Source organism: Macaca fascicularis, chromosome 14 (assembly GCF_037993035.2).
Source record: "Macaca fascicularis isolate 582-1 chromosome 14, T2T-MFA8v1.1".
NCBI classification, from domain to species: domain Eukaryota; kingdom Metazoa; phylum Chordata; class Mammalia; order Primates; family Cercopithecidae; genus Macaca; species Macaca fascicularis.
The window spans coordinates 126,111,472-126,129,254 of NC_088388.1; the positions used below are offsets into that span (position 1 = coordinate 126,111,472).

Consider the following 17,783-nt stretch of genomic DNA (forward strand, 5'->3'; position numbering starts at 1 on the left):
CCACTACTCATACACACACACACACACACACATACATGCACACTAACACACACTTCTGAGAATGGACGACATTTCACAGTTGAAGAGTGTGTGGTTGCCGAGCTGCTTGGTAGTTAGCTCCATATTCATGAGCTTCTGCAGAGGCAACCCAGATGGCCAAATGATAGCCAAGTTTTTTGTTCCTTGGCCTCAGCTTTTACTTACAGACAATAATCTTGTTTTATTTAATAGTTATTTATGTATTTAATGATTCATTTGTTCATTCAATAGTGATTCATTGAGCATCTAGTATTTGCCAGACAGCCTCCTAGTTGATGGGCGTACAATTATTCTGCTTTCAAGAAGATATAATCTTCAATAGAAAATATAATACTAGTCTATGTTATTAAGCAGAAAATACCAAGTGACTTACAAGAAGTACAGAGAAGTTGCTATGAAAGCTCTGAGAATGAGAAAGAGGGAAGGTCTTTATGCTGTATGCTATTAGAACAAAGAATAGGAAGGAGATATGTTGTCAGGTTTTTAAGAAGTAGGATGACATATGGTACTTAGGGCATAGTTCAAGCATATACACATCCGTATAAAATCTGAGTCACTTACAAGGGGAATGATGATAGAAGAGACGTAGCCAAAGACAAGAATGTTATAGTCGCTTGACAATGGTCTTGCTTTCTGGCAGGCCGAAAAATGTGAACTGAACACTAAGAAATAAATTAAAAGAGGTATCAATTATATTGCATTTTGGGAAAAGTAACACAGATCAATACACAAAGAATATGTTTTTTAAATGTACATTTGTTTGAAAAATCATCCTACTTTTCTGGATGATTTAGGAGGAGAACATTGGGTGAACATAATCTCTGACATCTCACAATAATCATTCCTTTATCTTTAACATCAGCCTGATCGGCAGGCTCATTCTTAACCCAGGCACCTCATATTGAATCATCTATCATGTGTCTCATGGTACCTGTGCTTACATGTGTTTATTTATTTTTCCCTAAACAAGTTCTAACTTAGTACACTTCCGGTGTGCTAAATACCATTCTGAGCTCCGGGATTTAGGGGTAAAAAAAGAGACAGAAGAGTCTCTTTCCTGAAGGAATATTTTCAATTTGCAAATAAACATCTAAATGATTAATCTAATTGATACACTAATTGATAAACACATTACAATATAACTTCAGACAGTGAGTATTATTTTTTTAAATGACAGGATAAAAGCATTTATGAGGGCTGTTTTGAATGGGGGGCTACAGAAGTACTCTCTGAGTGAATATAATTTGAGGAAGTCTCTGAATGAAGTGAGGAATCAAGTCATGTAAAGATTTGAAGGCGGGAGTGGATATTTTCTGCAGAGGAGCTAGCAAATATAAAGGAGATAATATAGGGCCGGGGAGATCATGGTTTTAGGATTATAGTATATGTATGAAGGAAAGCTATTGGAGGATTCTTTGCTGTTTTGACCATCAAAGGAGTATTCCAGTTGCTGTGTGAAGAATAAACTGTAGCAGGACAAAAGTAGAAGTACTTTGGAAAACCCTTAATGCTGGCTCTCAATACGACACAATTGTAAAGGATATGAAAAGTATTCTTCTTGTGTTCAGGAAATGTTCTGAAGCTTCAACTAACAAGACTTGTTCATGGGTTGGAATATGGGCCAGGAGGGACAGAGAAATTGTACTTTTGTTTTTGGCCTAAGCAACTAGGTGAATGTAGAAAGCGTTTACTGAAACAGAGGAAACTAGAAGCGAAATCAACCAAAGGGCAGGGTGTGGTTGTGAGAACTGTTTTTGATAAATTAAGTTTCTGGTAAGAAGTGGATATATACCTGGAGCTTTAGGGAGAAGCTGGAGATAGAGACATATCTGAGAGTAACTTAAAGCCATGGGTCAGGATGAGATTACTCGGGAAGAGCATTTAGTGGAGAAAAGGAGAGCAAGGAACAAACTTGAGAAATACCAACGTCTTTGAGGTCGGTAGGAGAGGGAGGAGGCAGAAAAGAAGACGGAGGAAAAAGAGCAATGTGATAAGATAGCACCTTCTCTACGTGGAGAAGCCTAGAAGACAGGTAAAGAGAGTGTTATAAGAAAGAACATCTGCTGTGATCAATGTTGCTGAGAGGCCAAGGAAGATGAGAATTGAAAATTGACCATTTGGTGTTATAATCTAGACGTAGTTGGTGACCTTGACAAAAGATGGAGTGACATTGACAGAATGGCAGGGAATAAAGTGGAGTAGGCTCAAAAAATTTAGGGTGAGGAAGTGCAAATAGTGAGTATAAACCACTCTTCTAAGAGCTTTGCTATTAGAGGAATAAAGTTGCCAGGTGGTAAGTGGAGGGGTGGGTGTGTTCTCCCAGTTGGACTATATCACTGCATAAGACAGTGTGCTGCTGGGAATGACCACAAGCACGCTAGGGAGTGCCAACTTGATGATGCATGAGAGAGAGGATATGACTGCAAGAGCAAAGGACTTGAAGAGTCTCAAGGAGATAGAGGTACAATGCTCAGGTGGTGGGTTTGGCTTTTTGTGGGAGCAGAGATGGTGCAGTCACTGCGACAGGAAGGAAGGTGGAGTATGGTCCCAATGGAAGGGAGGTTGGTGGACTGGGTGGTGGGAAAACGAAGTCCTTGTCTTATTCGATGTTTAATTGAAGGATATACTGAAACATTTGCTCTAGAGAGAGCCAAGGAAGGAAATGAGCATATGCAATGTAGTCAGGAAAAATGCTCCCAGGCACATCGCAGTCCTATGTGAAACCCAGATACACAGTTCCTGGAAAACAGTGGGAGCAGATGGGACCAGCCTGACAGGCATCCTCCAGAGAGCAAGATGGAGGGATACCAGGGGAGCTCTTTTTAAGTAAAGGCTGACGTCGAGCCTGAGGCTGATTCACCATCTGCCAACAGGCTCTGCTGTGACAAATCAAAGGGCAATCTTTCCAGGTCTGTGAAGGCAAAATGCTGACTCCAGAAAGCGTGTGTATGTGCGTGTGTACTTGCATCCAAGGGTCCTGTGTGGGAAAGGTACTGTGTCGTCGTGGGAAGAGAGCAAGACAGAGACTGGAGGCATTCAAGTTCTAGTTCCCTCTCTTTTCCAAACTTGTGTGTGATTTTGGACAAAATCCAAAAAGTCTCCCAAACTTTTGATACTTGGCTGTAAAAAAATAATAATAATAAAATAAATAAGGGGCTACCCTGCAGCAAACTCCTCCATGAAACCAGCAGTCAAGCTTCTATCTCTTTCAGGCATGTCTGAGTTCGTGGGCCGCAGTCCGGGCTTCTCCCTCTGTTCTTGACAATCACTGTGGTGATGTTTAAGGAAATAGGGTTGCTGGGCTTGTAGGGATCAGCCAAACCACAGCACGTGGAAAAGCATTGAGAGGAACAACCGCTTTGTGACAACCGTGCTAAAAACAAAACAACAAAACAACCCAGTAGTAGAAAAAGCAAATTTCAGAGGAAGTTTCTTGAAATTAGGAAAAAGGTGTGGCATGCACACAAGGAGGGCTTCCTCCCCTACTGAAAGCTGTTCTCACTACGACAAACAAAAGGGTGGAAATGTGCTTCCATCACATTCACTGGCCGTGAAACACAGGAAGAATATTCAGAAAAAATGGGAACCTGTGAGCAAGTAAAGAAAGCTTGCCTTCATACCACCAGGTTGAAGGCAAACTTGAATTGACCTGTCTTATGCTGGCATCATATTCTTTTCTGTCGCAAATTGTCTCAATTATCTAAGGATTTAAAGGGAATGGGGAGAACAGGCATGCAGAAAGCTGGCTTTGAAGATCATCTCAGCCAGAAAATAAGTTTGGCTTATTTAAGACTCTACATGTACACAGCATTATTTTATTTATGTTTTGTGGTTCAGGGGTCCAAAAACTTCCTGGTACTTCTAAGTACTTGAAAGCTAAAATGATGCCAGGACAGACTAAACAGAAAACAGACTTTTAAAGTTTCCTCAGCCAGAATATTGAGGTTTTTCTATGATAAACTATATAGAATTTAATTTTCCTCAACTACTTAGGAATTTTTCCTCTTGTTTTATTTTATTTCGTTAATTTTTTACTCTCTGTCATAAATTTCTTTTGATGCCAAATGAAATGCTGGAGAAAGATCAATAATTTTGAGCTTACAGCATTTTATTGATCTTCTTTTCTCTTTTTTAATTTTTATTTGTCCAAAGGGGGAAATAACAGAGGAAATAGGTTAACGGGGAGGAGGGGGGTGGGGGAGAATCGTGATTTTCTTTACTGTCCTTTTATCCTTTCTAAAGTGTAGTTCAAACAAACATTCTCCTGCCAAAGCAGTTAGTGATGGTGCAAATCAAAGTCTCTCCTTGCCTTGTTGGTAAAAGCAGGCATCCGACAGTTGGGTCCAAAGAACAGGCTTTCATTACAGAGGAGACCAGTGCTTTGCTAGCTTCAGAACACTCTGAGAGATAAGGGGATTTCAACTTGGACTCTTTTTTATTTTCTGTACCATTTAATTCTCAAACACATTCCAGAACATCTTAAAGAGGTTAGGATGCCATTAATGCCTTATTGAGGCGAGTCGTGTGATCTTTCTTGGAGGTGTTTAAAAGAAAAAAGAGAATTACTAAAAGAATTTTGATATAACGAATTTAGCATTTAAAGCTCCTTCTATATTCCCAGAAAAGTACCAAAATATTTCACTCTTATCATAGCAAAATCCCTGGGATAGTGATCACATGACCATGTGACCAATGAAACAGACTTCTGTCTTCCTGTCCCCACTTCTGTCTACTCACCATCAATGTCTGCTTTCACTTTAGAAGTGAAAGCTCATGAGGTTTCTTTTAGAAACAGGCAGTCTAGACCTAATGGCTGGAAGCCCTGGTGCCGTGTTTTCCTGATGGTAAGCACTGGGGAGTGACCCTGTCCTGTTGGTAGGCAGTCACCAGTCAGGCTCAGATTCCTCTCATCCTGCTCTGCACTGACTTCTTCAACCAATTATGATTGCCTATTGATCACCACAGTTGCAGTCTACAGCATTAAAATTCTTCAGAGGTTCTCTCTCTGCACTCAAAGAGGTGCTAGAGTACTGGTTTCTCCCCTTTCACAAATCCAGCCTTTCTTGGAGGATTATAATGGTACCTATAAGTGGTGCCTCTCACACCAGCCTCCCAAGTAGCTAGGACTACAGCCATGTGCCACCACACCCAGCTAATTTTTCTGGTTTTGTAGAGACAGGGTCTCACTACATTGCCTAGGCTGATCTCAAACTTCTAGGATTCCCAATGTGCTGGAATAACAGGCATGAGCCACCACCTTCAACCTCTTTAGTTTCTAAAAGCACATACCACCCTAACTTTGAATCCTTCTAATAAACTCTCTTCTTGCTTAAGGAACTAGAGATATATTTCCAACATTTGCAATCAAGAGTCTTAAACTAAGTAGCATAAAGTGCAAAGATAGACAAATATTTACACATGAAGGATACAGGTTCAAAAGAGGTAAGCTCACTGGATGTTGGTTTCAGAACTGGTCCGGAAGCCAATCATAGATATTCAATGGTTGTTTGAGGAGATCTCTCATTGGCATTGAGCTGAGGGTTGGCACGAATATCAGAACATGCTTCTTTGATCTGTCTCCATGCAGTCTCATTGGGCCATCTTCATTATTGTCTTGATCTTCACCTCCTAGAAATGAAAAGGAACCTTTCTCAGTGTCCCCAAGACTTAGTGAAGTCCAGACCATACTGTGTCGACTACATTTCATTTATTTTGTCTTTTTTCTAGAGTGTCCTATGGGAGTTCTACCTTTACCCTACTCCCACTCCCCTGGTCAAGGGACTAACTCTTCACCAATCCCATTCCAGTCAAGGTTTCTCTAGGACCTATTTTTGGCCTTTTCTGAAAGCTAGTTGTTTCCTGTGGCAAGGCTCAGCTTTCCACCAGGAGCTCTAAGTCAGTATTTATAATTAAACTCCCAAGTGACTTTGAGTCTTTAGGTGGTGGGCATAATTTTGAACTGACCTTTTCTGTTACAGCCATAGTCAAAGAGAGATGCTCCTCATCCCTCAGTAGCAGCGCAATACATCAGTTAAGAATACACAATCTAGAATGGGTTGCTTGAGTTCAAACCTTAGCCCTACCGCTTGGAAGCAGAAGAGAAGAAATGTCTCAATTTCTCTTCTGCAAAACAAGGATGATACTATAGCCCAGTAACTGGCAAATTTTTTCTAAAAGAATCAGATAATACATATTTTAAGCTTTGCAGCCAAGAGGTGAAATGGAGGATATTATGTAGGTACTTATTTAACCATTTAAAAAGTAACCGTTTAAAAATGTAAAAACTGTTCCTAGCTCACAAACCGTAGTAAAACAGGCAGCTATCTGGTTTCACGGGCTGTAGTTTGCTGACCTCTGAGGCTCATTTCATTAGATTATTGTGAAAATTAAATGTGTTAGTATTTTCTAAGTTAGGAGATAATCCCCAACAGCTTATCATTTAGCAAGAGTACCTCCCTGCTTCCTTCTCTTGTGAATAAGATAAAATCAATTCATAACAAGTAAGAAAAACATATGATTCTCTTTGACCCGTTGTTTAAGCTTCTCCTCTTGCCTTGGAACATCATGTGTAGTGCCTAATTTTAATAGTTTTATCACAGGTTTGTGGTAACTCTAGCTCTCCTCTTTCTTTCAACAGCAATTAATTGCTCTCCTGTCTTTTTTCAAAAAAAAAAAAATCTTATTTTATATTATATATGTGTTAGGCTACCTCAAGTCTCTTTATTTTAAAATATGGATGTGGTCATGCGGGAGACCTTTACTAAGCCTTAAAACATTCTTTCTCACACACTCGATAATCATGTCTGGGGTATATATACCCCATCTGACTCTTGCCATTGTGAGTTGGTCATTATAACCAGAGAAATGACTAGTTTCCTGATTAGGGAGGTGCGCTGTAAGTGAATAGGTATTTTAAGAGAGGTCACAGATGCATTTGTCTCTTAAATCTTATTTATTTGTGTAATCTTAAATATCTAGTTTCCATGTTCCTCTGTGACAGCAATTAACTTTCAATGACAGTAGTCAATCTTACATTTTTTTTACAAATACTATCTTCCCCAACTATTTCTAGGCAGAAAAAAGTGCATCACATTATCAGACTGACCACTGGATCATTGGCAGGGGCAATTTCAAGTTATAGATATTGACCTTTTCCAAAATGAATGGTAGTTACTAGGGGTAGAAATTCATGTGCTATCTCCTTGTCAGAGTGTCAACCTCTCAGACCCCCTGCCTCCTTATTCTTAGCGGCAGGAATGCCAGGTGACTCTGAATTTCTGTAGCTGCTGCAATGTTTCAGCCATGGTTTCAACAAGCAACAACAGTGAGACTTCCAGAAGAGATGTATTTTATAGGAGAAATTAAGGCTCGGAGACATGAAATGACTTAACTGTGGATGCTTTGAAGTGACTGAGTGGAGATGTAAATTCAATGCTATCTGGCCATGAAGCCCAAAGGCTAAGTTATTTTCACTGTGCTATCCAGTCTCCCTCCAAAAACACTCCCTGGGGCCAAGCACTAAGCTACTGTTTTCCACGGTTAGCGCTTGAGCTCAATGATGACTCAGCTGCCATTAAGAAAACCTGAGGGTGAATAGGCAGTAACTAGAATTGGTCAAAATTGTGAATAGGGTGAAAATATGGCCTCAGTCACAGAGGATCAAAGGTCTGTCTGGGATGAGGTCAGGCTTCTGGATTTATGTGAGACAGACATGAATATAAATTTCAACTCTGTTACTTCAAAGTTTTATTAGCTAAGTTACTTCACGCCTCTGAGCTTCCATTTCCCTAAAAAATGATGATAATATCTGCCTCATAATTTTACCATAAAAATCAGTAACAGCTTATGAAAATCACTTTACACAATCCTTGGCTCTCCAATAAGTGTCCAATAAATGGTAATTTCCATTGTTAGTCCATCAATTGCCTAAGTTCAGTTGATGTCTTCATTATTGAGCCTGCACGCTTTGGGACTGGACTTGGATAAGCAACTGCACTTTCCATGTTTTGGGTGAATTCTCTTCAATAAAGTCATTCTCTGGGACTCATTCTCTGGGTATGACTACTGGAAAGCTACATTTCAGCCAGGTGTTCTTTTAGCCAAGTCATTATCTTCAAGGCAAAAGAGCAGCTTGATAGGAAATGCTCCTAAAGACAGTCAGCTGAGTAAAAAAGTAAACTGTCACCATACCACGAAGACAGGTTCTTAGGTAAATCCACCACTTAGAATCTTTTTAAAGAAATCATCTCCTAATGGCCTCCTATCAGGTATTCATATGCTATGTGACTACAAATGAATTACTTCTACCTACATATTTCTGTTCTTGTTTAAAAAATCTCTATCTTGTTTCTGAGTCACCTCCCAAATTTTTTGTATTTTAAAGGTGCATTGGTATTTATACTTCTTTTTCTTTTTTTTGTGAGACAGAGTCTCGCTCTGTTGCCCAGGCTGGAGTGCAGTGGCTCGATCTCAGCTCACTGCAAGCTCTGCCTCCTGGGTTCACACCATTCTCCTACCTCAGCCTCCCGAGTAGCGCCCACCACCACACCCGGCTAATTTTTTGTATTTTTTTTTAGTAGAGATGGGATTTCACCATGTTGACAGGATGGTCTCGATCTCCTGACCTTGCGATCCGCCCGCCTCGGCCTCCCAAAGTGCTGGGATACGGGCATGAGCCACTGTGTCCGGCCCTATATTTCTTAAATTTTATTTTTTCTTTTTAAGACTGCTTGGATATAAAACATTATTTTGTCTTTGATTCTGTATTTGTAGTTATACTGATCATAATCATGAACAGAGGGATCTATTTATTTAACAGTTATTTATTAAGCATGTATATATATATGTGTGTGTGTGTGTGTGTGTGTGTGTGTGTGTATTTGTATATATGTCAGACTATGCCAGATAGGGGACCCTGGGCTGGGATACAGGTGAACAAGACAAAGACCCTGCCCTCTGAGATCATACATTCCAGTAGAACCTGTTTATGAGTCTCTAGATCCATTATATATTAACCTTTCTAAACAACTAATAAGGAGACATAGGACCATTTCATAATTCTATTTAAAATTATTCTAACTATATTGTAATTATTATGGATTAAGTACAATAAAATTAAAGTTAATTCATTTTTTGTATATCTAACTATGCACAAGTCACTTGGGCAACACACCAATTATGAAATGTAAACCTTACCTATAACTACTATGCATTCTAATTGGACAGAACAAACATAAACACAGGGGTAAACAACATCACAGTCAAATAATAATTTAAGCAATGCTAAGAAAACTTGTCATGGGGGTCGGCACCTCTAGAGGCTCATTACCTACAGACTTTCTGTGAATTCACGGAGTGAATAAGGAGCAGACAAGGCAATTTTTGTTTCTGCTGCTTTTTTCTTCCACTGTAAGAGCAGAAAAAAAAATCTTAGGAAATAAAGCCATCTCTTCTCCTTTCTTTGTAGAAACCTGTGATGACCTCTCTTCCAATCAGGAAAGAGTTTCCCTTGGCAACCATATCACTTATCATCCTTCCCAACACAGCTCTGTAAATAAAAGTTATTTTGAAGAGAGCAACTAAAGATTACTCTCTAGCAAACTATTTGCTTTATCTTGCTCCAAATTAGATGGTGGCGTGGGCTCTTATTTAAAAGAAATATATTTCTGATCCATTATAAACATTTTGAGAAATAGTTTGAATAATTTAAAAACATATTTACATGAGAATTAGTGATGCCCTTTAATATGGTAACTTGAAACCCTCAAAGACTTCTGTCTTTTAGTTTTAATCCTTTGGGTTAGATTCATCAAATATAACCTCATTCTGGTTTTAGATATAATTGAGGACAAATGATGAAATCAAGCAGAATGGCATGGCCTCATAAGTCACAGTTAAATACGTATAATTAAAATGTATCTAAACAGTATGCAAAACAGTTTGAAAAGAGGAAAATAAAATATTTTATCTAAATCCAACTAACCCTTATGGGCAGAAACATGGTGAGACTGATATTATCATCAGTATAGTCTTGAATCTGGTCTAATTTACATTTTAAAATATCAGTTGTAACATATAGAGTGGTTTAATGATTTTTAAGAACACAGTGTTTTACTTTTAACATCACGTACTATTTATTCCACACCAACGGGATGCAGAATTATATTTGATAACCACTACCTTGGGCTGTATTGTAGAACTCATCTATAAAAAAAACACTGCATCAGCTAGCTTTTGCTGGAGATATCTTGCTGAATGAAGGTCGCTCTAGGGCTACCTGAAATGCTGCTGGGTTTGCCTTCTTTTCCCAGTGAATGGAAGAAAGGGTCCTGGCAGGTATTTTAAGAATGTGTGAACAACTCCTTTCATTTCTGTATTTCCTTTACTTTCCACTTACTCAGAGCTGCACTGTGATAAATGTTCCCCTTGCTTCTTGAAGAGCTGAATATGCAACAGTTATTACATGGAATGAAAATGTAAAAAAATATTTCTGCTCAATGCTGGAGTGTTTGAGGAGCTGCAAAATGAATGGAATTTTTATGCGTCTCGGTAAATGACTTTGCTTGCAATTAAAACAAAGCTGAGAAGTCATGTCTCCCTGGGGTGAGAACCTCCTTCCTTTCCAGAGAGGCTCACTGTGGGGCAGACAAGGCTTTGGGGTTCCCTAAGTGACTGTATTTCTTTATTAATCTACAACAAATCATTAACCAACTCACAATCCCAGTCCCTTAAAATAGTAACTGGTTTTTTTTTGTTGTTTTTTTTGTTTTTTGTTTTTTTTTGCTTCACTACAATGTCATTATTCAATCTAACACCTTTCTCAGCTGATTACAATGTCAGATTGCTTTTACCATCCCTTTCACCTGAAAAAGAAGGTGATACTGGAAACAAATTTTTTATGCAAATTAGAAGCTGTCACCACTCTTACTGCTACAATAGATACTTCTGTGGAACTTTAGGGGCAGGAGATCAAGGAGTTGAGACCCACTGAATCTTTACTTGTGGCAGTTGGGACATGTCTGGAAAGTAGAGAGCTACAGGCCTCTTGCTGACATTGTATGATTCCTGAGAGAATTACTTTGGATCTTTCTGCCAAATCTATTTCACCATATAATAATAGGTCCTACTTGTGTTTCATGCTTCCAGTATTTCTTTCATCAGTTCCACCTTTGGGTTCCCATGAGAGGTTTTCATTTATTCATTAAATCAGCAAATATTATTGAGCTCCTGTTATGTGTCAGATACAGTGCAAAGAGCTGGGGATATCATGGTAACCGAAGTAAATATATCTGATCCACAAAAACCTTCCATTTAATGAAAGTAAGCAATATATATCAAATTTTATGTAAAATTATAACTGTGATTCATGCTTATAAAAGAGGCTTAAAACGGTGCTTTAGAAGTGTTTTGTTAATAGATGAATACATCAGTGCAACAGAATAGAGAACACAGAAATAGACACGCATACATATAGTCGACTGATCTTTGACAAAGGAGCAAAGGCAATTCAATAGAGAAAAGATAATCTTTTCAACAAATGGTGCTGGAACAACTGGACATCCACATGCAAAAAAAAAAAAAAAAAAAAATCTAGACGCAGACCTCATACCCTTCACAAAAATTAACTCTGTGATGTTTAATTTTATGTGTCAACTTTACTGAGCTAAGGGATGCCCAGATAAGTGGGAAAACATTATTTCTGAGTATGTCTGTGAGGATGTTCCAGAAGAGATTGAGTTGATAGACTGGGCATAGAAGATTGCCCTCACCAACGTGGACAGATATCATCCAACTCTTTGACAACCCAAATGGAATAAAAAAGCAGGCAAGAGTGAATTTGCTCTATCTCTGTTTGAGCTGGGACATCCATCTTCTTCTGCCTTCAGACATTGGCACTCCTTGTTCCCAGGCCTTCAGACCTATACTGGGATTTACATTATTGCCACACTCCCTCCCTGCCCCATTCTCAGGTCTTTGGACTCAATTATGTCCCTGGCTTTCCTTATTCTTCAGCTTGTAGATAGGAGCTTGTGGAACTTGCCAGTCTCCATAATCATGTGAGCCAATGCTTATAATAAAGCCCCTCATATATATACATCTATAACTATATCTAAATTTAATCTGTATCTATCTATCTCCTCTCAGTGTTGGTTCTCTGAAGAAACCTACTTAATAGAAATACGAAGTATATCATAAACCTCAATGTAAACCGTAGAACTACAAAACTCCTAGAACTAACACTGGAGAGAATCTAAGTGACCTTCAGCATGGCAATAATTTTCTATATACAATACCAAAGCCTTGATTCATAAAGGAAATAATTGATAAGTTGGATTTCATTAGAACTAAAAAGTTATGTTATTTTAAGACATAGTGAAAGAATAAGAAGAAAAGACACAGAGTGGGAGAAAATATTTTGCAAAAGACACATCTCATAAAGGACTTTTATTATATAAAATATAGAAAGTACTCTTAAAATGCAACAGTAAGAAAATGAATCACCCAACTAAAAAATGGGCAAAAGACCTGAACAGAAACCACACCAAAGAAAATATACACATGGCAATAAGCACGTGAAAAGATGCTTAACATTATATATCATTAGGAGATTGAAAATTAGAACACGTGTAAGGCACCACTGCACACCTATTAGACTGACCAAAATACAAACACTGAAAACAACAACTACTAGCAAGGTATGTAGAACAACAGAAATTCTCATTTCCTACTGGTGGGGATACAAAATGGTATAGCCACTTTGGAAGACAGTTTAGCAGTTTCTTACAAAATTAAACACATTCTTACCATATGACCCAACAATTGCAGTCCCAGGTATTGATCTAAATGAGTTGAAAACTTAGGTCGACACAGAAATGTGCACTTGAATGTTTTAGGTGCCTTCTACATAACTAAGAACTTAGAAGCAACCAAAGTGTTATTCAGTAGGTAAATGGATAAATCAATCATGGTACATTCAGACTGCAGATCATTATCCAACCCTAAAAATAAATGAGCTTTCAGGTCATGAGGAAAACTGGAGAAACTTTTACTAAGTGCATATTACTAAGTGAAAGAAGCCAATCTGGAAAGACTGTGTAGTATACAAACCCAGGTATATGTCATTCTAGAGAAGGTAAAACCATGGAGAAAGTAAAAAGGTCAGTTGTTGCCAAGAGTTGGAGTGGAGGGAAGAATGAATGGAGCAACACAGAGTATTTTTAGGGCAGTAAAACTGTTCTGTTTGATAGTATAATGGTAGATACGTGTCATTATACATTTGTCAAAACTCATAAAATGCACAGCACGAAGAGTACAACAAGAGTATAAAATACGAACTTCAGGTGATAATGGTGTGTTAATGTAAGTGTATCGATCTTAGCAAATGTTTTACTCTGATACAGAATGTTGAAAGTGGGAGAAGCTGTGGTGGTGGGTAGTGGCTATATAAGAACTCTGTGTATTTTCTGCTCAATTTTTCCACGAACCCAAGACTGCTTGCTCTAAAAATAAATTATATTAAGAAATGTTTTTGTTACTAAAAAGAGGTATACACAATAGCATAGGTGTGTACAATCAGGAAAAACACTTTCAGAATTGTGGGATAAGGACCTCTGAAAAGTCTCTTCTTCAGAAAGCAACAAAAATACTGGCGAATATTATCAAACTCAACTTTGTTAGAACTGTGAAGATTAACAAAGGCATATAACAATCTGAACAATATTTATTCAAGAAAAATTATTGACTCTCAGTAAGAACAGCAAATTTTGTTGTGTTTTAACTTGACTAATTATCATTTTCTTTTCCCATTCTGTAGTTCCCTTGAAAATTTATAGTATTAATAGTAGCCTCGTAACTATGGTAGCTATGAAAATCAGCAGCCTAGGAGCTGTAGGAACAGGAAGGACATATTTGGAGCTCTCAAAATTTTTATCTCCCATGAATTACCACTATTTTACCTGCTTATAAATTCCATTGAAAATTTAATACACAAGAACTGCCTTTACTTGACCTGATTTGGAACTTACTCTGTGTTAATGACGTTATTTTTGAGCATGTGTCAAGAACAATCAGTGGTAATTATTTAACATTGCATCTGCCTGAGGCTATAATACAAGTTCACAAAACAAAAGGTTTACCAAAAATCTTAAAAGATAAACCTGTGAGATAAGGTATTAATTAGCATTTAAAAGCTGGGAATCTACACAAAAAGAATGTGCACGTGCAGATATTACGAGTTTCCATAAAAGACCTGGGAAAACTCTTAATTTCTCATCTCTGGCTGATTTTGGGGCCCCAAGCAGGCAGGGATTTAAGATGAAGATGGAATTACAAAGTGCCTACCAAAGTATTGAAGGTGTGCGCCAACACACAGAGTCCCTTGGCAAAGGATGGAAGACTTATTGGCTCAAGAAATGTTAGGAGATATTTGTTTAGTTATTAACTAAGCACTAAGCTAAACAAGCAAAAATTCCTGATATAAATTCTACCTCATCAGTAAAAACAATAAATGTAAATGGACTAAACATTCTAATCAAAAGGCAGAATGACAGAATGGATTTTTAAAAAATCCAACTATATGCTTTCTACTTTCTACTTTATATTCCAAGACAAAAATATATTGAAAACAAGAGGATGGAAAAAGATATGTCATGCAAACAGCAATCACAGAGAGCTTGGTGGCTATACTAATATCGAACAAAATAGACTTTAAGACAAATTATTACTGGAAACAAAGAAGAACATTACCCAATAATAAACATGTCAATCTATGTATTAGTTTGTTTTCATGCTGCCAATAATGACATACCTGAGACTGGGTAATTTATAAAGAAAAAGAGGTTTAATGAACTCACCATTCCACATAGCTGGGGAGGTCTCACAATCATAGAGAAAAACAAAGGAAGACCAAAGGCTTGTCTTACATGGCAGCAGGCAAGAGAGAGTATGCAGGGAAACTGCCCTATGTAAGACAATCAGATCTTATGAGATTTTTCACTATCACTGGAACAGCACAGGAAAAACCTGCCCCATGATTCAATTACCTTCTACCAGCCCCTCCCCCGCCAACAACACATGGGGATTATGGAAACTACAATTCAAGATGAGATTTGGGTGGGGACACAGCCAAACCATGCCAATCTGTAAGGAAGACATAATAATTGTAAATATATATGCATCTAACAACAAAGTCCCAGATACAAGAAACTTGGAATGATAGAAATAAAAGTAGCAATAGATGGTTAAATAATAACAGTTACAGACTCTAATTTCCCATTCTCAGTAATAGGTAGAATAATGAGGCAGAAAATCAATGAGGAAATGGAAGACTTGAACAGCACTATAAAAAACTAGACCTAAAAGACATCTAAAACAATCCACTCAACAACAGTAAAATACACATTTTCCTCAAGTGCACACAAAACATGCTTCAGGGTAGACTAGATGTTAGGCCACAAAATAAACTCTAATAAATTTGAAATGATTAAATTATACAATGTTCTCTGATTACAATGGATTAAAATTAAAAATATTAACAAAAGGAAATTAGGAAGATATACAAATATACAAAATCAAACAACACATTATTAAATAAGCAATGAATCAAATAAAAAATTATAGCAAAATTAGAAAATACTTTGAGATGAATGAAAATGAAAACACATATAACAGCATCATAAGAGATGCTGCTAAACCAGTGTTTATAGGGACATTTATAGCTGCAACTGCCTATGCTAAAAATGAAGAAAGATCTCAAATTAATAACCTAAATGTTCACTCTAATTCTCTAGAGAAAAAAACATCAAATTAAACCTAAGCAAGTTGAAGGAAAGAAATATTAAATATGAGAGTAAAAATAAACAAAATAGAGAATAAAAAATAATGGAGTAACATAAATGAAATACATAGTTATTTTCTTTGAAAAGATCAACACAACCAATGAAACTTTAGCTAGAGTGACAAAATGGTAGAAGGCTCAAATTGCTAAAGTAAAGTGGGAGGGTTCCTTCTAATAATCTTATAGAAAGAACAAAGTATAAGAAACTACTATCAACAATTGCCTGCCAAAAAATCAGATAATGTGGATATATACATACAAAAAGACACAGGTAAATAGAAACACACAAGTAAATCTACAATAAGTAAAGAAGTTGAACTAGAAATCAGAAATTTCCTATGAAAAATAGGTCAGGCTTAGATATTAAATTGTTGCAAAGTTAATTGTGGTTTTTGCCATGGCTTTTAGTTGCAAAACCTAACTACTTTTGCACCAGCCTAACAGCTTTACTGGTAAATTCTAGTAGAGTTTTAAATAAGAATTAACATCAATACTTCACAAACTCTTCCAAAAATTAGAAGAGAGACTCCCCAGCTGATTCTGTGAAACCAATATTACCCGATTCCAAAACCAGATGGCTAACACAAGTAAGAAAAACCAGACTATTACCCCTGATGAACATAAAGTGATACATGCTACAACATGGATGAACTTTGACAACATCATGCTAAGTGAAAGAAGCCAGTCACCAAAGGCCATATGTTTGTGTAGCTCCTTTTATCTGAAATGTTAAGAATAGGCAAATCCATGGAGACAAAAAGTAGATTAATGGTTGCTATGGGCTGAAGGGAGGGGACAATGGGGAGTGATTGCTAATGAGTAGGGTGTTTCTTGGGATTAATGAAAACACTCCAAAATTAAATAGTGTTGATGGCTGCACAACTCTGTGTATTTACTAAATACTGAATTGTATGTTTTAGAAAGATGCATTTTATGATCTGTGAATTATATCTCAATAAGGCTGTTAAATGTTTTATAGTGTGTATCATCAAGGGATTTGACTAGAGTCAGTAACCATCCTGATTTACCTGAAATATAGGTGTTTCCTAAGACTTGGGGCTTCTAGCAGTAAAACTGGGAAGATCCCAGGCAAACAGGATGGGTTGGTCACTCTGACCCAAGAGAGGAATGTTTGAATTTAGATTTCAAGGACAGGAAGGAAATTAGTAGATGAAGTTAGGGAGAGAACTGCATTTACCAAGGCCTTGTGGGAAGAGAGAGGAATAGTTTAAGGGACCGAAAGAAGAAATAATGACTGAGGGCTGAGTAAGCCAAGGCTGGAGGAAGACAGTAGGGTTCAGACTCGTACAGGGGATAGTGAAGACTCTAAGAATTTACATATCTGGCTCCCCAGCTGTTATATAGTCTCCATGGGAACACAGATGGGGGTCTTCTTTGGTGTCTGGGTAGTGCCTTGCACCAGGGAGACACACAGCCGATGCCTGGAGACTCTGTAGTAAGTCCAATATCTGGGTTTCTGGCCTGTGGCTCATGATGTACAAATAGATGTTCTGCTATTTCCAGCTTCCTGGCTCTGTTTTCATTTTTTTTCTTTTTTCTTTTTCTGCTTTGCCTGTTACCTGTCAGCTGCAATGACTAGATTCAACTTCACAGAGCTGAGAGAGCCCAGACGGGTGCTACTCAAAAGTGAGGACACCAAACGGATGACTGTGTTCTCAAAGGAGGAAAGTGACAACCAGAGCTAAGAGTTTTTGGCTTCTAATTAAGTAACTGATGCCTGAGACTGGCAACAGCTTCTCTGTTTCCTGCACCTCCCTTCCATTAACATATGCTTGCCTCGCCTGTCTTTTCCTGCCTGTCAGGGTGGCAGCACCTTGTGTTGTCAAGAGGCCAAAAGCAGCTCCTTGGTAGCAAGTTGAGAAGATCCATATGTCAGTGGAAACATAAG

At 37.8% G+C, this 17,783-nt stretch overlaps 1 long non-coding RNA gene across 2 annotated transcripts in view; it reads right to left on the bottom strand.

The window, feature by feature from the left end:
• Window positions 1-560: 560 nt before the first annotated feature.
• The window catches only part of LOC102128208 (uncharacterized), a 311,614-nt gene continuing 294,391 nt past the window's right edge, over window positions 561-17,783 (bottom strand). Inside the window, exons 9-11 of one of the 2 annotated variants that reach the window (XR_006692095.3) lie at window positions 5,469-5,667; window positions 3,200-3,307; window positions 561-701 (exon numbers count right to left, since the gene is read on the bottom strand). This is a non-coding gene — a long non-coding RNA (uncharacterized lncRNA). The remainder of the gene's footprint in view (window positions 702-3,199; window positions 3,308-5,468; window positions 5,668-17,783) is intronic. The other variant, XR_006692094.3, reaches the window with a different exon arrangement.